General features: G+C 43.5%; 1 pseudogene; it reads left to right on the top strand.

The window, feature by feature from the left end:
- Nucleotides 1-20,711: 20,711 nt before the first annotated feature.
- LOC102305010 lies at nt 20,712-21,359 on the top strand (annotated as a pseudogene).
- The last annotated feature ends 247 nt before the right edge of the window (nt 21,360-21,606 follow it).

Genomic DNA, 21,606 nt, shown 5'->3' with positions numbered 1-21,606 from the left:
ACACGCTAGGGTTGTTGGCCCTGCCGTTGTCAGGCTCCACTTAACCTGGACCCCGTCAAGACAAGTCAAACATATACGGACATTTTTGTGTTATCAAGCAGTCACAGATACAGACAAGTACAGATAAGACAGTATTAGGAAAATATAGCGACAGCTTCTACAGACAACGAAACCACTTCATGTTTTTAAAGTTGAAGCCACTTAAAAGCTCCCAAAGAAAACACACCAGCAAAAACACGGTGCTTGTAAATCAAGACAATCTGACTGATTACAATGTTTCTTCCATTCATTTCATCTTTTTTATGTGACAGTTTTAGCGTTTGTTCTCTGAGCTGCGGCTGTGCTTAACAGTCTCATAGTGAAGAACAGATAAAGCCTGAACTGAGACAGAGGCTTAGTCTAACTACAGATTTGACAATTCGGTTCAACTCAGTTTTATTTTGCGCCAAATCACAACAGCAGTCACTTCAATGTTCTTTACATTATAAGACGCTGCAATAATACAGAGAAAATCCCAACAGTCAGATGAAGAAGCGGGAAGGAAGAAACCTCCAGCAGACCCAGGCTCAGGGAGGAGCACACCTGCTGCTACTCGATGGGCGGAGGGGAGGAAGAGAGCCAGAGGTTAATGATAACTAATGATTAAATGCAGAGTGGTGTATAAACACTTATTGAGTGAAAAGAGGTGGAGAAGTGAAGAATAAACAGTGTGTGCATCAGTGCATCATGGGAAGCCCCCAGCAGAGCACTTCGCTCTAATAGGGGTCAAACCACTAACCTTCTAAATAGCAGGTGCTGCTCTGCCTCCTGCTCAGGGTAACACTGCCGGTGGTATGAAGTTACCTCGATAAGCTCAGACCCTGTTTGTGGTGCTTCTGGTCGGGCATTTGCAAATCTGCCCATACAAATATCAACCAGTACCTAAGAATACTTACAAAACTGAAATGAAACCAGCCTATGAAACAATCTGCTATTGCGAAACATATAAACAAACAAACTTCCCACTTCAGAGGACCCCACAGAAGTCATCGTGCGCTGTCACAGTGAGCAGCCTGCGAGCCATTCAGCTGCTATTTCATTCTTTTGATTGTGTTGATGAAATGCGAGATCTTCCACTGTCTGCCTGGAGGACGGCTGCCACCAGAGCTAAGTGCTGTGTTTTTGTTTCATTTATAACGAAAAGCCACAGCTGCTGTCAAAGCCAACAACTGTGGGAGGCGGCGTTCTCTGTGTGGCAGACGAGATGCTGCAAAATGAAAAGACTTCAGTGGATTGTTGTTCCACCTTGTCAGCTCCATCTGGCCAGTGTGCACGCGTCGCAGGCCGTCGGCAGTAACCTTTAGGGTAGAAGTGATCGACTGGCTTCAAACCCACGGTGCTCCGGGTTTACACACCTGTGCAGAAGAACGCACCACTTGTTTATGTGGACCTATACTGAAGCATAATGGATGTTTACTGCTGTGGGAGACGAGAATGTGAAACAGTCAAAATGTCCACCTTTAACCAAACGTGCTGCCTGAACCTTGAACAAAGAATTTCAGTGGAAAGTTTCATTTGTGACGGCTGCAAACTTAAACCTGCTCCGTTTACAAGCTGCTTTCATGAAGTCGAATTAAAACTGAAGAACCAACAAACAGCAGCCAAACCATGAAGAGGTGGGAGAGGTCCGGGGTTTCAATTTTATTTCATACGTTTTATATTTCATAACATCAGCATCGTAGACAGTCATAGTAGAACTCATGATGGCATCAGGACTGGTGTACTGGTACTGGGTGGGAAAACTGAGTGATTAATTCATAGCCCTGAATATTGGAGTGTTTTTAAAGCTAAGAACCTTTTCTTTAACGGAAATTAATATATATTAATATCAACCCCTGGTTCTGGTAACAAGTTGCCTTTCATAGTCATTCCCAGAAATATTTAGCGGAGCAGAAATGACCAGTGGATGAAAATTTGGCTAAGCTGGAGTCATTTGGGAACGTCTGGCTAGACCCATCGCAGGAAGTCCTTCTCTTGGCACGGCTCATGTTGGATGAACCTTTAAAATGTTTTACACACAATTGTTTGTTTTTCTAAAGATGCACATTGGATGATTTAACCTCCTAGGACCTGGTGTCCACATGTGTGGACGTCACATTTTCGGTTGTTTAGACCAAAATACTCAATCTTGCTCTACATGGGCCTGATATCCACTTACGAGGACGTTATGCTGCTACTGTTCTATCAAAATGTTAAACGAATGTCCTCATGTGGCTCTTATTTTTCTTAGAAACAAAAATTAGAATAAAAAAAAAAAAAAAAAAATTCTTTGTTTTCACATTCATCGTGTCCCAATCAGCCCAAATATCAAAGAGAAATGAAAAATGCTGCAGTGGAAGAGTTCAGGTCTCAGGAGGTTAGAGTAGATGATCCTTCTCTCTTTGCCATTAAAGGCCAAATAAACTACAGCTCGTTTGGATTACGCAGGTGGATGAATATGAATGAATGAGTGACGGAGCAGTTGTTCACTCCCACCCCTGCATTGCTTCCAGTACAACTCCATTGCATAATACTGGGCTCAGACCTGTAAAGGTTTACTGCAGATGCATTTATGACTTGTTTACATTCTGGGCTTATCTGCAGGTCACGAACGGCCCGAGGCGAGTTCTTAGACACACTGGATACTTTAGTTTTCTGAGCGATAATGCTGTGGCGCGCATCAATGCCAGGAAAAATAAAACACACTGCATGACTAATACACATGTCATACATTCCCAATCAATGGAGGAGTTGGATTCAATGGAATATTCCACAAATCCCGACCTTGCCAGATTCATTAGCCCTTTGTATCCACAGAAAATAATAACTCCGTCTTTCAAGCGACCCGAGGATCTGGGTAATGTTACCGGTGATCATTGCAGTTGACATCTTGCAGTTATGCAAAAGGTTTGTTCCATTACGTTCAAAGATTCAGGGACCATGATGACAGCTGTCTGAGAAGGATTGACCGCAATGATTTCTCCCTTTTCCACAGCTGCACTCGTGTCTGTCCACCAGTAGCTCTACTGCACTAAATACCTGCTAATAGAAGCAATAAGAAAATCGCTTCATCTGCCCACTGTATTATGTCAATTTCCATTCATTTCTAATGAGCTTCTCAGAGGCTCACTCAGTGTCTGATTCTTTCCACTACAGCTCAGAATTTATTGTGCTCTCTAGTGTTGGAAAAACCTCATTAAAGCCAGACACGGAACACCCGGCACCTCATTCCAGTGTAAATTCCTTCAGCTCACGTGATGTCGCACACAGTGCTGTGGCTAGACGAAGGACGGGAGGTAAACATGGCCGCCTAAAGGGTCTGTTGCAGTGAACCGATGGATCTATCCTGTAGTAATAGGAGAGATAACCTCTAAAGGCCACTGTGATCACGGTTTAGGAGGCTGTGCACGCTTTGTCCTTCACGTGTGTTAATATAATAATATAACACTGATCAAAATAAGTTGCCTTGTCTTCCAGTCCCAGCAACACCTCATAGGATCCAAATTAAAGCTAATTTCATGCTGTGTGTACAGAAAGTGACTCGGACTCTTTGTGTGATGCCCCCACATGCCTCTCTGCCAATGATCCTAACTGATAGATGTTAGCAAAGTTCATCAGCACGTCTTTAGTGTGACTTCTCCCATGGCTCATGCAGTTGCCATCAGAGATGGGCAGTAACACGTTACTTGATGACTTTTTTCAAGTAACGAGTAAAGTAAGGGATTATTATTGCAAAATCGGTAATTAGATTACCGTTACTTTCCCGTAGGAACGCTGCGTTACTGCGTTACTAAAACCGTGATTTTTTGCGAGAACGTCTCATGACAGTGACGTAAGTGAGTGCGACGTTTGTGACAACAGCTGTGTGCAGATCAACAATGGATCATATATGAGTGTGGGAGAGAGTATGAGCGTGCAGCGTTTAAAGCGTGGAAGTACTGACCTTACTTTGAGTTTGATTCCATATAAAGTGACAAAAACATTAGTGTCCATCGTGCGTGGGAAGAAAACTTCTTTTTACAGCGAAAAACCCCCTAAACTTCTAAGCAAGCACCGAGTAGCTAGACGTAATGGGAAACTCACAGAGAAACTCGCGGATTCTTCCACTGACCGCAGCACACCTGCACCAGGGTAACCCTCCGCCTACCCCACTCCTGCTTTACAGGTGAAAATAGAGCAACAGGACCGCTGAGTCTTTGACTTTATTTATTTTCTGCTGTGTTTTACTTGCATCTATTTGAAAGAGTGAGTGTAAACACAACAAATATTTTATTTTATGTGCTGGAATGTGCAGAAAATAGGTTTAAATGTTAAACTAATTTCTTCCAGTCAGAGAATGTTGCATATAATTAAATTTTTGCTTGATGCATAAAGTTAAAAGATTAAAACGAATAAAACAAGTTTTAAAAAGAGACTTTTCCATTTGATTACATTTTGTATGATGGATTATGCAGAAAAAGTAGAATTGCTGAAAGATCTATCGCTTTATCATCTATTCAGGTTGTAAATCCTGTTTTTAAAAAGTAACTAAGTAACTAAGTAATTAATTACTTTTGAAAATAAGTAATTAGTAAAGTAACGGGATTACTTTTTTGGGGAAGTAATCGGTTACCGATTACTTTTTTCAAGTAACTTGACCAACACTGGTTGCCATACAATAAGATGAGACATTAAGAGTTCCCAGAGAGTGAATGGACCAACTGGGAGTTTTTGGCGTTCGAAGCGTGAAACTACTTGATTACTTTTTCACTCCAAGCCTCTCTCCTATGACTCTGGGAAGTTGTGGCAGATTTGTGGCATGCTAGGTTTACCTGGAGAAGGTTCACAGTGGTGTTGTGCAGGAGAGCGTTTTGCTTTGTAAAGCAAAGGGGGGGGATAGCAACAAACTCTTTGATTCTTTGATAAAGTCGTGGATCTGGGTCATTTTGACCCAGCATTTTCAGTTTCATATATTTGTCTGTATTATGGGAGGTATTCTGATTCTCTTGTTATGCTTCGTTGATTATTATTATAATTCTGTGTTTCAGTTGATTCGGGTTTAGGTTTTGTTCTTGTGCCCTCGTGTTTAGTGTAGGTTTAGTTCAGTGTCAAGTCTGCGTCTTTGTGACTTGTTTGTTTCCTGTTTTACTTTGAAGGTCCTTGTCTTATGTCAGTGTGTTCAGTTTTGCTTCCCCCGTCTTGTCAGGCTCATCAGGTCCAGCTGTGTGTAATCTCCCAGTGTCCTTCAGGAAGTATTTAAGTCGTGTGAACTCGTGTTCTGATCGCTGCTCTGTGTGTGAATGCACTGTGTGTTCACCCTGCTGTCATATGACAGATAATGTATTTGAGTGGGTGAATTTTGTGACCCTTCCTCAGCGGCACTGAAGTGGCCGAGGGATTTCTAAAGAGGGGTGGACATGGAGTAGCGCCAGCTACTTCAACACTTACTTTAAAGGTGATTAAATGTTTCCTGTTGATCCACCTGTTTCACTCTTGGCCTCCCCTCAGTCACCTCTGCGAATGATCTTGGTCTATTCCACCAGTATGACACGATTTTAATATTTTGACAAATAATTTAACGGCTTGTGATGAAACTAGCTGCTTTGGTTTGTAGATGCAGTGTTGATGATTGGCGAGCTTCAAGCTTAAAGAAATTAAATAGCAGTGCAGTAATGAATCACAGTTCATATTGTTGATGTGATCAGCTAGCTAGCCGGGCTGCACGTTATCTATCATATGTTTCTGTGAGCCTGGAAGCATCTCAAACACAGGCTGTTTCTTTGTATCCACGAGTCCATACGTTTATAAGGCCGTAGCATGTGTTCATGGAGGTATATAACTGGAAGAAGTATCCTTACCTCTCCCTGTCTCCTGTCTGTGTCACTGCCCAGTTAGCATTATAGTGCATGGATACTCCATTAATGCAGCACAGCTCTGTGCAGCACTCCCTTGCCTACTGTGCTGCTAGTAAACGTTTCAGGATGAAGTGTTTTGCAGGTAGTGCTCTCGCGCTGTGAACTGTAACACATGCTCATGCAAACTGCTCACGTTCTTCTCTGTTTGTTCTAGCAGAAGCACACAGGAGCAGGGTAAGAGAAGATGGCTTGGATTTGCAGCCGTCACTTTGAAAGCTTTTGCTGACTGCTGAGCGATAGTAAGTAGTAAAACACATTTATTCATATGAACATGTGCCAGACGGTGACTGTTTCCAAACATTATCCACCCACCTGTCTATCCTCAGGCTAGGAGCACATTTTCCAGCAGCAAACCATCCAGTGGGTTACATAATAAAGTCAAGATTTACTGTACGGCTGGTCAGCCTAGTGGCAGTCCTGACTTCCTATCCAAGCTCTGGGAAGGTGGCATCCTGCCCACCTGGGACTCGTATGGTTTCTAAGAACCATCTCCCATTCAGAAGCCGAGCTGTCCAAGCTGCTGCTGCTGCCTGTAGCCATGCTACATACTTCTGTTTGAGGTTATGTGAAATAGATTTATTGCTTTAGAAGAATCAGTGTGAAACTGCTCTGCATGGACACTTTGGGGTAATTGGGTCATACGATGGCCTGAGAGTCTTTGTGTGGCTCTCCGGATTTTCAGGAAAATGGTTCCATGTGTTTGGGTGTGTTTACATCAGTCTTTGTAGACAGGAGCAGTTAGTCTTCACCTTTAGCTCTGCTAAAGACACTGGGTAATGCCTGCCTGCGCTCGGAGCAGCGTCATTCACACCAACTGTGTGTCCCAGCTGATAACAGCAGAGCTGATGCACAGGAGTCCTTTCACCGACACTTACGGTTGGATGTGGTGACAGAGAATAACTTCCATCTGTAGGAGTAACAGGAGCCTTTTAAATCTGTCTGCCTGTTGTTACTAATGGTTTACTGATTTAGAGAGAGCACAAGAAACACTGACATACAACAGATTTAGTGATTGGCACATCCAGCAGACACTTACGTAATGAAAACAGTATATTTGGACAATAAAAAATAAAAACATTTCTACACAGATCCTCAGAGGCTCAAATGTAAAACAAACGTTTAAAGAAATGAGCGTTAAATTAAATATGCTAATTTCAGCTCCATTTTTTAAATTCTTGGCTAGCAGCTTGATTTACGACTAATTTCTTCTGATTGGCTGTGCCTCAGAGACAGAAGCTTTTTGCTGCTGGTGGGAGGGGCTTTACAGCCGAGGCTGTGCTCCTCGCTTTAACACCGTAGACCCAAGAGTAGGAAACAACATGTTGAAAGCTGAATGCTAAGAGCAGGGAGATGGCGTGAGCGACGTTAGAAAATATGAGCACCAAACTAAAGGATTTCAAAAGCACGTATTTATGACATAAACTTTAAGATTCCTGAGTTCAGTGATTTGAGTGTCTTTGAACATGGCGTGGTTGTTGTTGGTGCCACATAAGCTAGTCTGAGATTTTCCTTCATCTCCAGGGTTTCCAGAGAACGGTCTGAAGAAGGGAAAACTGTTCTCTGGGGGAAATGCTTTGTTGGTGACAAAACAGACCAGACTGCTTCAAGCTGACGGAAACCCAACACCAACCAAGCTACGCAGACAAGCATCTCTGAATGCACAACACGTCAAACCGTGAAACAGGAGGGCCACACACTGAAGAAGAACCACACCAAACACGTTTCGAGTAAGAACAGGAAACTCAGGTGACAACTCAGTTTCACGACAGTAAGGAGAGTGGCCGGCATCGCCTGGTTCGATGAGTAGTTGATGTGGTAGACGGTAATTTGGTGTAAACAGCATGAAAGCATGAAGCCATCCTTCCTTGTGTCAGTAGTTCACAATAATGAGTTCACCGTACTCAAAAGACCTCAACAGTCACCAGACCGCTGCGCCACGGTTCTGAAAGCAAAAGGGGTCCAAACTTAAAAAGGGACCGGTGAGTGTATGACCTACCACACATTATCAGCCGTGTACATGTAAAAATATACTTACTGCGTGTCCTGAGGTAGAGAATCTGGAAGTCAGGTTTCATTACTTTCTGTGCCCTGATATTAGGACATGTGGGTAGATTAAATCTGTGTGATGTGACAAAGTGCTGACACTGGCCCGTGTGCCAGATGTTTAGTGCAGTCTGAACCTTGAGCTACAGTACTGGCTCACAACATTTACTTGCACACACACGCCGACTTCATTCCTTAAAAATGAGTTCATGTTTAGTGTGAACGACTGGAACGGAAGATACATGACAAAATACGGAAAAGCAGAAGCAGTCGTCTTTAAATTACACTGGATATGTGATGGGTGACATAGCGGTGATGAGCACGTGGGAGGCGAGACACTGAATCTGGGCTGCTTCACTTAGTAGAGCTGTGAACAGCAGTAGCTGTCCAAATGTATAGTTTAAGTCTTATTTTACCAGAAGTTTATAAAGCACATAATTATGGAATAGGAAACAATAACCTGGTTTTAGTCTTTTAATAAATAGTCCATCTTATCTTAATGACCTTGTAGTACCATATCACCCTATTAGAGCACTTCGCTCTCGCTCTGCAGGCCTACTTGTTGTTCCTAGAGTATTTAAAAGTAGAATGGGAGGCAGAGCCTTCAGTTTTCAGGCCCCTCTTCTGTGGAACCAGCTTCCAGTTTGGATTCGGGAGACAGACACTATCTCTACTTTCAGGATTAGGCTTCACACCCCTGTCTCTCTTCCACAGCATGTCCTTATCCTGTCTTCTTTCTCTCTCCCCAACCAATCACAGCAGATGGCCCCGCCCCTCCCTGAGCCTGGTTCTGCTGGAGGTTTCTTCCTGTTAAAAGGGAGTTTTTCCTTCCCACTGTCGCCAAAGTGCTGCTCATAGGGGGTCATATGATTGTTGGGTTTTTCTCTGTACCATCTACTGTACAATATAAAGCGTCTGGAGGTGACTGCGGTTGTGATTTGGTGCTGTGTAAATAAAACTGAATTGAACATAAAAGGAAAAAGAGACCTTTCCCCCTGTATGTGTAGCATACAGTTTAAACATACAGTGACTCCTGTTGGATATCATAATGTAAACTGAGTGCTTGCAAGTGAACAATAAATTACAAAAGTCAGATGTGGTGAAAAAAATGAATAACAATTTCCAGTTCAGAGCGTGACATCATCTGGCAGTATTTCTTGATGTGTTAAAAGAGGACAAACCAGAGATTTAATGTGAGCATTTAGAGTGAAAGCTGCAAAAGTCACCCCAAGGTTTAGCAAATGTGTCAGGGGCACCTCGAGTTTCCATGACCTTAGTTACAAATGTGTCAGGGACGTAAACACGGACTTCTGTTTTCTCTTCACAGAGTTAATGGCCTCTCAGGCTGTGTGACTCCTAAATGACAGTGACAGCAGCGCTGCGGTGGTGGTGGAGTGGATTTCATCTTCTGCTGAAGCGCTGTACGTCAGTGGTGCTGCATCACGTCTTTGCTCTGCAGCTGCTGGGCACCTGAAGCTTCTCAAGTATCAGACGTCTTTGGAACATTGCAGTGATGTTCTTGCATCTTGGAGTCAGACATGCTTTATGAGGTTGTCTAATGGCATTCATACGTACTTACATAAGCTTAATTTATCAATGAGGTATTTGGCCTCGCACTCCGTTTGCCCATGTAGCAGTCTGCTGTCACGCTGTATGATTTGGTTAGCGGGAGTACGCTTGAAATCAAACCTCTTTTATCCGAGTAGTGCCAGCAGCGTTATCGGAAAAGTGTGTAAGTGTGAATCCTGGGGTAAGGCTTCCTGTCTGATTATTCACTTTGTGCTCAAAACCATCACAGCAAAACTGGGAGCGACTGCATGCTGCAGCATAACGGCACTATCTATCAGTTATTTCCAGAAGTCTGCACACAGTCAGCTCGGAAACGCTGAACTGGAGACGACGCTCTGTTTTGATGACTCAGGCTGTTCATTTGCAAAAGTGTCACCAGGCATTTACCAGAGCGTCTCCTCACGAGGATGTGCAACAATGATTCTGCGGGTATGAGTTAACCTGGGCAAACTTTACTAGTGTTCACGTGTGCACCTGCTATAAAGGGTGTGAGCAAAAAGAGGGGCTGTGCCGAGGGTGAGTCTCTGAATAGCAGGTCGTGGTCAGTAACTTTGCTTGAAAGCTTTACCCTTCAAAGCCGCATCCTCACACCGTGACATACAGCGCTATAGAAAGCACACTGAACTTTTCACGTCACAGAATCTCCCACATCGACAAACGCGGCGACGATCCAGTCACTAACCTTTGTGCTGGTGCACGGCCCCTCTGCCCCCCGAGCCGAAGCCACCATAATAGGGCTCATATGATTGTTGGGTTTTTCTCTGTGTCATGAAGCGCCTTGAGGCGACTTTTGTTGTGATTTGGCGCTATATAAATAAAATTGAACTGAATAAAAACAAAGTGGACTCCTGTTCTGGATTTCAGATGACATGTTGGGGTTTGGGATAAGATGAAAGCAATGAAATACAGTTCTGTCTCTGTGCTGTGGTTCATTTCTATTTCAAACAGCAATCGATTGTCTGGCAACAATCTTTTCTAAAACCCTGGCGAGAAATGGAAGTCTGGAAAAGGTTCTAAAATTTTCCAAGGACTTAATATCCAGAGAATATGTTTTCAGAAGAGAATCGTACACTTGTTTTTATTTGAAATAAACAGGGACAGTCAGGAGTGAGGAATTCATTACAGACAGAATGTGCAGCTTCTTTTAGGAATCTCACGGGGAGCTTATCCAGAGCACATCAGGGCCTCATTGTATTAATCATCTCAGCGAGAGCCTCCATAGAAACAGAGTCAAAGTGTTTGACTGAAGTTCAGATGACTAACGACAGGTCAAATTGTGTTAAAACCCTGCGAACACACACATATGCCAAATATCTCTTGGATGCATCAATCGCACTGTGACTGTGTGTGGATAAAGGAGCTTGCAAAGAAAAGCGTCTGAACTTCTTTAAGTTGCTTGAAGACGTTTCACCTCTCATCCAAGAAGCTTCTTCAGTTCTAAGGTCAAATGGTGGAGAGTCCCAGATATAAACCTAGTGGGAGTGTCCAAGCGGAGTGTCCAAGCGCATGGCACAACACAGAAGAGCCACCTCCACAGGACAAGACTCAGCAGTCCATCTGCATCTAAAGGATAAAGGACACTCTTTTGAGGATGCCAATGTTCACATTTTGGACAGAGAGGACAGATGGTTTGAAAGAGGAGTGAAAGAAGCCATCTATGTCCATGTGAGCGACCATCTTTGAACAGAGGCGGTGGTTTACGACACCAACTCTCTGCCATCTATAATCCAGTTTTGAGATCCCTTCCCAGACGCCTTAACGCCCACTCACATCCTGGGCCATCTGACCTCAGGAATTCGCATGATAAGGTGGGGCCAGGTTTCACAATGAGCTCACCCGAAACTCTGGCTGATTGGGACCCACACCCAGTTTCACACCTTGGCTCAGGCGATTAGAGGATCATCAGGGGGTCCTTTTGTCCCTCTGTGGGGGGAAACTCCCACTAGGTTTATATCTGGGACTCTCCACCATTTGACCTTAGAACTGAAGAAGCTTCTCGGATGAGAGGTGAAGCGTCTTCAAGCAACTTAAGTCCAGACACTTTTCTTTGCAAGCTCCTTTGACTACGATGACCTGGATGACTGAGAACCTTCACAGACATACTGTGTGTGGATGTTATATAGAAAGCAGTTATGTCAAAAAAGCATATAAAAAGGTGCTTCTGTGACTGAGGCAGGTTCTGTAAGGCAGCGGTCCCCAGCCTTTTTTGCGCCACGGACCGGTTTATGCCCGGCAATATTTTCACGGACCGGCCTTTAAGGTGTCGTGGATAAATACAACAAAATAAAACTAGTACCGGTACCGAAAAAAAAGAATATTTATTCATAACACACGTGAAAAGACCCAGGAAAACCGAGTTAACGATAAAAACGATAACAAAATCACGCTGAAAACCGATAAAAACCCTGAAAACCACACATTTCACACCTGAGCTTCAACTCTCGCAGCCCGGTACCAAACGACTTGCGGACTGGTACCGGTCCGAGGCCCGGGGGTTGGGGACCGCTGCTGTAAAGCACTCTAAATGCTCAGCTAGAGTAGAAAAACGCTGTATAAGAACCAGGCCATTTATCATATGGATAGAAAGGGTTCATGCATGTCGTCCTGTTAAATGAGACTCGTGGGCAGGTTGGGGCAGCGACTGCTGTGACTCGGCTGCTGTGCCGATGGCTCGTTATAAAAGTACGGGCTCAGGTGTGGTAAAGGAAAGCTGACCTGTGGCTATAAGCTGTGGATACTGGCCAGTGGGACAAGATCAAAGACATGACCTTTGTGTGAAGAGACTGGGTGAAGAGCTCAATCATGCAGAACGTCCTAGCATAGGTACACTGGATCTTATATAGCACTTCTCTGCTATAACATAGCACTCGAAGCACTTTGTATGTAGCTTAATCCCTTTGCATCAAAAGGAGACAGCTGAATGGGTTCAGGCATCAGACTGGGACCCCTGCTGGAAATTTTCTTTAGGCATGTCCAACTGAGACAAACATAGGACATTCTGGACAACTGTCTCTCAGTTTGCTTGGGAACCAGTTTGGTCTTCTCTGCTTGGACCAATTTATTTTGTGACCTGGACGAAGGTAAGTGTTGGATGATGGATTGTGGCCTGTGAACATGGTTGTTACTGTTTATTGTGCAATACAAACTGCACTTTTTTAACAATCATAATTGTGACGTGTAGGAGAAGATACATTTCTAATAAATGGTTTGGTTTTACAGGTGTGCTGTCATGTGTGCATACTCCCAGCATGGTGTTGATATCCACCATGTAAGAGGAGCCTTTCCCAGTAAATCTCCCCCAGGCTACTCTGCAGTATCACTTAGATTAAAGTGCAGAGTTTAGACATTTATGAAGAGTCATTTTATGACCTACTGCTCAGTATCACAGCAGTGAACTCCATTAGTGCTAAAACTCTTTATAAGAGAGGAATCTGAAAGTAAGGCTGAAGGGAGCCAGTCTGTTCTGTGTGTACTTGGCCTATGTGCACCACCTGTGGAATTCCCATAGTCTAACCCTAACCCTAACCAACACAGGTACAGACATTCATTTTTAGAGAACTCCTTCACAACATTCCTGTTTGTTTGGTTGTTGGGAAACATGAATGTGTTTCAGAGTACGCGCGATCTGATATCCTCGTGTTGGTGTTGTTCCCAGATCATTATACTAAATGTTTTTCCAGGATCAACATTGCAAGTGACCAATCAGAATGTTGTGACGTCATACTTTTGTGACTTCGGGAAAAACCGCCGTAAAACAAAAAACTGTACTTAAGCTGCGAGAAACCGCCTCTGTCCGCCGATCAACGGACCCTGACTCTGACCGTTTAATAAAAACTTAGCAGAATTGATATTGTCCTTGCAACATTGGAATTTCATAAATGCACGAATGGCTTGGTGCGCAAAAGAATAACATCACAACAATGTGATTGGTCACTTGCAATGTTGAACCTGGAACAACTTTTACTATGTTGTTCCAGGATCAACACGACGATATCAGATCATCCTTCAGGCTACAGCGCTCCCTCGCTATGACGCGGTTCACCTTTCGCGGCCTCGCTGTTTCGCAGATTGTTTTGTGTGCAGTTTTCCATGGCTTTTTTTGTTCGTTTGTTTTTACAGTGTATTGTGTTCTGCGTTCTGACTGGCTGTAGACCATTGTCAACCAATCTCGTGCTGTGTCTCCTGTACAGTACAGAATGCGTTCAGCTTGTCAAATTTACATAAATCTTCGATCCCTATCAGCGTGACTCTGAAGTGCTGCACTGTATGTTTGTAAGTTTTCTCCCCAACAAACACGACAATGCCGATGAAACATTTTGCACCGTCAAAGGCTCCTGCAGTTGCCTTTGGTTTCATTCTATAATACTGGACTTATTTTTCTACGAAGGTTTGAACTTTAGAGTGTTTAAACAAGAGAAAAAAGTCTGAGAAAAGTGTATAAAGTGTGTGGTGAAGGGTTTACGGCCTTAAAACAAATAAAATAATTGTAAAAAATAAAGTTGGCGGATTTCACCTGTTGCGGGTAACTTTTAGAAAGTAACTCCTGTGATAAACAAGGGACCGCTGTACTTTAATTTTAATTCCATTAGTTTGTGTAATAAAGCTACTGATCAGAAAACTTTGTTTGTTTTTCATTCACTAAGTTGTGAATAGTGGTGAATCATGAGCCACATGAGTTCTTGTTAAATTTCTTTATGCATTTTGAGCTCTTTTCAAATTTGCAACTGCAGGCTAATAGCTAGCCAAACAGCTAGCTATTAGCCTGCAGTTCATGCATTCAGAAAACACCCGCAGTCAGCTTAGGTCATATGGTGGTGTCAGCCCTGGCGTGGACATATTTGTGTCTGACAAATGATGAATTAGTTTGTTTGTTACCCATTTAATCATCTGGTTACTCCACAGATTTGTCTCAAGTGGAAAAATGTGGAAAGATTGAGGTCACATTTTTAATCTAATTTGATCTCTCATTCTCTCTTACTGATGTTCCTGAATGCACCAAGGAGTCGAGTAAGTTTAAGCCATAGGAGAGATTAAAACTCTGGCACTTTTGTCATGGAAAAAATGCATGAATGCAATAAACAGCAGTGCAGTTATCAAGGCTGAGCGTACATCAGATGTGTTTGATAAATAGATAGGCTGGATGAAGAAAACCCACGTGAAAGGAGACAGGCATACACATGTGCAACTTTTATTTGACTTTGGCTACTACAAACACTCAACCGTAACAGTGAATTTTGGAGAAAATGAATCAGATGTTTTCACTACGGGGGATAGCTGGCATGTGTCTACACATGTGAGCATAAATCTCATGTTCTCAGTCACATGCTTGCTATGCAGAAGAAGAAGCAATGAAATGCATTATTTCGGCGTGCTCTCCTACAGCATAATTGTTTTGGAGATGCTCAGCATTTGAAGGGCTAATTCTGTAACTGGGAGAAAGCGCTGACCCTTTGTTTTTGTTGGTCTGTCATGAGTCGTGGCTCCAGATACAAAATTAAATTAAGGGCTTAAAATAAAAATCAAATCTTAAGGAAATGAAAGTGTTCATCCAGTTTTGGATCCTCTTAGACCCAGTGAGGGGAGACAATTTTCCAAAGGGAGTGAGTAGGTAGCAAATAACATAAAATTACATAAGCTGCAGAGGAAAGGCTGTAGGCAATGGAGGGGTATAAAAGTTTCAGTGTTCAGCTTGGTGCCCTTTCAAGCTGTCTGCTCATGTGGAAACATATGAACATGTCAAATCCCAGCCTCTTGTTGTGAACAGAGAGGCTGTTTTCAGCACAAACAATGCAACAGTGCACCACTCAATTTGCATTGCCGTTTCACCAGCTGGGATGGTCTCTAAGTGGCAATAAGTCCCACATTCCTGCTGTGTAGCATTTCTGCTGAGGGTTTCTGATCTGGACACCAGGGACTCGGTGCTGACTTGGCTAGGTGTTAAGATTTGCAGCACTCAAAACTTTCTGTTTCAGGAGAATATATCCCCATTACGTTGCACTGATAAATATAAAGTACAAATTTGCAGTCATTATAAGTAATGCTATTACCTCATCCTGAAGGTTTGCAGCCACTACAAGCTGTAAAGTTATTTTCTACTTTGCATCATTCTGCGGTAGGTCAGATGAGATGTGGCCGAGGGACAAGCTGTCTGTCACGGCTGTTATCTCAGATCCTTTAGCGGCTCAGTCGGTCACGAGAACACACTGTGTCTGCCTCAGAGTTTGAGCTGCTGTGTTTGTAGTTTTGGTGGCTTTTGGTGGAATTTCATTGAACTATTGGACACATACCGTGCTTTGCTGTGAGGTAAAGAAAGTTTACCTCAAGAGACACATGACCAATTCAGTTCAGCGCCAAATCACAACAACAGTCGCCTCAAGGCACTTTTCACTGTAAGTAGATCCTACAATAACAAATACAGAGAAAAAGCCAACAATCATATGACCCCCTATGAGCAGCTCTTTGGAGACAGTGGGAAGGAAAAACTCCCTTTTAACAGGAAGAAACCTCCAGCAGAACCAGGCTCAGGGAGGGGCGGGGCCATCTGCTGTGATTGGTTGGGGATAGACAGATAGGATAGAAGACCGTTCACACCCATTATCATAACTATTATAACCGTAAGCCCACAGAAGCCCCAGTGTCCAGAGAAACATGCAGACTCAGAGGGTGGATTTAAACCCAAGGCCTGCTTGCTGTACGGGAACAGCTACAATCAGCACACCACTGTGCGGCTGATTTCGATAAGTGTGTATGACTGAGGCTGTTGTTATTTGTAACAGCATGTTTGCCTTTAACATTATAGGCACAGGGTGTCAGACTAAACCAGGAGCACAAACATATCGACCATGAATGTGTTCACATTTAAAACCTTTCACTCACACATCTGCTCATTTTGCATCATGTTGCCCTCTCGAGTTTCACACTCTCTGATAGTCTGAGCAACACTTATGATGCAGTTTAAGCCAGCTAGCAAACTAAAGTGGTAGGCACTTAAAAATGGACTCCGTTTACCTGCAGATCAGTATTCACATAATGTGCCCAGATACAACTGACAGCTGGTAAACAGGGCGCTGTATGAGAAAATGCTTCCACGGTTGTTTCTGAAGAAAAATGTGTTCAAGTTTTGGGAAAAGGGTCAATGAAATTAGACATGACAGATGTACTGCGTTTGATATTAGTGACATTCTGTTGTTTTGTTGATCAAATGAGTTAATCATGAAATCAGACTTCTTCCACCAAATCCAGAGGAGATTATGTCAGTAGGCTGGAGTGTATTAGAAAGATCAGCAGCAGAGGTTACACTTGGTGTGTGTGTGTGTGTGTGTGTGTGTTGATGATTCACAGCCGAGCTATTCAAAGTCATTTCCAAGTATGTGTTATTCCTGTAACAATGCTGGGATGAGACACCCGGCTGCTGTCAGAGTTACATTTGTGATGCATTGTTTTCAGGCGTTACTAAGGACACTATCTCTACTTCACAGGAAGCCTGACGTCAAGCAGCGCTCTCATCTTCTTAAATAATCTTCCCAGAGATCTAGAAGGTGCTGCCTGGACAGTGTGTTCAGCGCGAGCTCGTATGAGAAAGCCAGGGCCTGGGATTTTTTTACACTCTCATCATTTCAGCCACGTTCTGCGACCCGAGCTGTGTTTCCACCTCCTCACGTACGTGTTGCAAAGAGGCTCTTAAGATGACAGATTTGCGACACAGGGCACGTGCTGCAGGCTTTAAACGCACACTTTCACTTTTTCCTCATTAGCCATTGTCTGCGACAACTCTGTTTCATTTTGAGATGAAGGGTGAAATTTATATCAGACAATTAGGACCAGTTTTTGGAGCACATGAGGGATTTCTGAAGCGATGCAGCGATGTCCAACCCACCAACCAACCATCAGAAAAAGGTCTCAGCACTTTTTTCCATTCGGTCATGACAGAGTCTTTCCATCGCATTTCAGGGAAATCGTGGAAAAGCCGACCTGACAGCGGTGACAGTAAAGCGCCTACGACACCTCTGACATTTTCCAGCAGTCCTGTTGTCAGCCAGCACATCTGGCCAAGTTTAGGATGGCAGAACCTGCATATGAACATGGAGGAAATTAGTTTTAATCATAATATGTTAGTAAGAATGTGCGACATGTGGCCACGCATACTGAAGGTCAGTGTGACGGCTGCATTTTTATTTTGTAGATTAGCATCATTCATCACTCTGATAAGTTTGAACAGAGTAACCTCAGAACAAGGAGTCACTCATATCGTTAGTTCAGACTCAAACACTCAAACCGTAACCCTGCTGCACGCTTGAGAGCGTAGGCTTCATGCATGGGTGATATGGGAGTCCTATGCTGGTGCTGCTGGGGCGGCAGCATCTCTGCCGGGGACAGGAAGAGACTGAACAGGCTGATCCGCAGGCCCAGCTCTGTTCTGCCCTCTGGACCCAGTGGAGGTGGTGAGTGACAGCAGAACAGTGGCTAAGCTGTCATCCCTGGTGGACAACATCTCCCAGCCCATGCAGGAGACTCTGACAGCACTGAGCAGCTCCTTCAGTGGCTGCAGCACCCACGGTGTGGGACGGAGAGATTTCACAGGTCTTTCCTCCCCACGGCTGTCAGACTCCACAACAAAGCCTCCAACTGATCAAACACATCCACACATGTGCAATAACACTAAGTGCAATACTCTTTCTGGCATCATTGTATTATACTCATATTGTATATAGCATTTGTATTCCATTTTATTTGATTGTATACAGTATTTTATTTTATTCTATTGTGTACAGTATCTTATTGATATCTTATTCCAGTGTTTTTCTCTGCAACTTTGCACTCTCCACTGCTGTAACAAAACTAATTTCCCACGCGTGGGACTAACAAAGGTTATCTCATCTTATTCCAACCATAATAAACTAATTTATTAGCCAATGATTAGCCGCCCTAAATTAACAGTGTTGGTAATAACCACTGTCATGTCTTATATTCCTGTAATGGTTAATTTGCCAGCATGGATCAAAATGGTCTTTGTGTTGCTTCAGTGCTAAAAAGCAATTATGGTAATTATACACTTTTACAAAAAAAAAGCTGACAAAATAATAAAGCTGTCATTAAGAAGTCAAATTACAGTTATTTACATGCCAAACTGCTTTCTTAAACAAGTCCAGTGTGCCGGCTCACATTTGGGTATAAAATGTCAATTCAGTTTATTTGGCTTGTTTAAAACAGGCAGTGGGAGAGTTTTAGAAGTAGGTGGTTAATTAAACATAATTCATTTTCATTATTTGTGTATCACAGTAAGGCACATATGTACACGCCGGAGCTGGGCTGTTCTTTCTGGGGTTATGAACTTGATTGCAGAAGTATAGAGCTTTTACAGCAGAGGTCCTCAACCTTTTTTGCACCACGGACCAGCTAACGTCTTACAATATTTTCACAGACCGGCCTTTAAGGTGTTAACAATTAAAAACCCTGAAAATCATCAATTTCACACCCGAGCCTCGACTCTCGTGGCCTGGTACCAAACTACTCACGGACCGGTACCGGTCTGTGGCCCGGGGCTTGGGCTCTGGAGTACACAGCTTTTTTCTACATTTTTAGGGCATAATATAACACACATACGCTGGATGAGTAGCAGAGGACGGACACACACACTCACATCACAATATAATACCAATACCAATATAAGCTCAGTTAGCTGCAAACTGTTGCATGGTGTAACTTTACAGGATAAACTGTTATTCTTGCATAAGGTGAGATACACAACTGGTGAAAGGTGCACCTGAAGCAACATGCTCAGAATGAGTCACCATGTCTGTTTCTTACTAACAGCTCCAGGACTGAGTACAAACACTGCACACTCTCAATGATGGCTGACGAGGTCAGAAGTCTGGATACTGAAGCTCCTGTGAAAAATAGAGCCTCAAATCAGAAGTAAAGTCAAATTTCATTTGTATCTGCAGGGAGGCTGACACACCTGAGCCCCGCCCGCCTATAAGAGCGAACTAAGTCTGGACTATGATGATGTTGTTGGTGTGTCCTGGTGCAGCCATGACAGTGTGAACAGCAACCGTGAGGAAAGGACTTAATAAAGACACTGAACAGTATAAACATGTAGTCGGGTCTGCCGCGTGATGTTTACAATGGACTTATGTAGCAAAGAAAAACTGATAAATAACTCCAAATATGTTTTATATTTTAGATTCCTCAAAGTATGGCACCTTTTCTTTGTTTACAGCGCTGCAAACCCTCGACCTTCTCTCAGTGATGTAGTCACCTGAGATGGTTTCACCTCACAGGTGTGCCTGCCAGGGTTCATTGGTTTCTTGCCTTCTAAATGAGGTTGGGACCATCAGTTGTGTTGTGTAGAAGTCAGGTTGGTTCACAGCTGACAGCCCTGTTTGACAACTGCCAGAATTATATCATTGGTTCATATTATGGCAGTCAGAAAAACCATCAAGCACTGCGATGAAACTGACTCACATGAGGACGCCCAGGAAAGGAAGACCAAGAGTCCTTCTGCTGCTGAGGATATGTTCATCCGAGTCACCAGCCTCAGAAATCGTTAACAGCAGCTCAGATCAGAGCCCAGATAGATGCCGCACAGAGCTCCAGTATCAGTCTGTGTGTCTGATACTTTATGGTCAAATAGCTGCTAAGAAACCACGACTGAGGAAAAGCAACGATCCTGATTATTCAGAGCTGCTTTCAGGAGTGTGGCCATACCAGATGTAGGAGTCTCGAAGATCTTGAGCTAGACTCTTCTGATTTTTAGATTCCAGCACAGTAAATAGAGTTTGCAATTCAGACCTACAAACCTGAATCAGGTTGCACACAACACAACCCAGCAGGTCAATGAGGAATCTTTCTTCTACTTATCAAGGAAAATGCTAAATATGCCTCAAATTAAAAGAACACCATTACAATGATCTATTCTGACAGCACACCTAATTAAAACAAAACTAAAGCATATCATCAAAAGGTAACTGCCACAGGAATCACAACTGTCAGTGAAAACACCCACGAACTATGTCTGCTGCTTCTCTCAGGGCATCATATTCATATTGATAAGAACAAAAATCCCACAAATAAAGATGCTCCATCTTCTGGTAATTCAGCACTTGGAAGGCGGTGCCTGCTGCTTGTTACTGCTGGTGGAGAAGCTTGTTGTTCTTATTGTTGTTGTTTGTGTTAAAGTTTTCTAAAATGGGAGCTCCAGATGATGAATACTACTACTTGTTCAAAGTTGTACTCATTGGAGACTCTGGAGTGGGGAAGAGTGATCTGCTGTCCCGTTTCACAAGAAATGAGTTCAACTTGGAGAGCAAGAGCACCATCGGGGTGGAGTTCGCAACCCACAGCATTCAGGTGGATGGCAAGACGATAAAAGTTCAAATCTGGGACACAGCTGGGCAGGAGTGCTGCAGAGCCATCACCTCAGCGTATTATCGGGGTGCAGTCGGGGCTCTCCTAGTTTACGATATTGCAAAGCACCTGACATACGAGGATGCTGGTTGAAGGACCTGAGGGACCACGCTGACAACAACATCGTCATCATGCTGGTTGGAAACAAGAGCGACCTTTGACATCTCAGGGCCGTGCCCACTGACGAGGCCCGAGCATCTGCAGAAAAGAACAGTCTTTCATTTATTGAAACTTCAGCCTCGGACTCCACTAACGAAGAAGAAGCATTCAAGAGCATTCTCACAGAAACCTACTGTATCGTATCTCAGAAGCAAATATCAGACAGATCTGCACACAAAGATTCTCCAGGCAACAATGTAGTGGACATAAGTGTCCCCAACACTGGATGGGCAGAGGGGCAACAAACTCCTCTACTGCCAAAGCCTGTGACCCCCGACCTCCTTTCCCAGAGTCACGTGAGTCTGAATACATAGAATCATGTTTCAGTAATCAAAATGTGAAACCTGTGACAATACCGCAGCAGACCCGACGATGTTTGCATGTTTTTCAGCACAGTCATTATTTTGCACTGAACACACACCTCACGGCTGCAGCTTTCCAGCTCAGCCACACACACTACCAACAACACACACACACAGACAGCCTGGTATGGTGGCGAGGCGTGATTGCAGATACC

The sequence above is a fragment of the Haplochromis burtoni genome, unplaced genomic scaffold (genome assembly GCF_018398535.1).
Source record: "Haplochromis burtoni strain Fernald_Lab_line unplaced genomic scaffold, NCSU_Asbu1 Contig_228, whole genome shotgun sequence".
NCBI classification, from domain to species: domain Eukaryota; kingdom Metazoa; phylum Chordata; class Actinopteri; order Cichliformes; family Cichlidae; genus Haplochromis; species Haplochromis burtoni.
The sequence above is the reverse complement of the archived record's forward strand: the minus strand, read 5'-3'. Positions and strand labels throughout refer to the sequence as shown.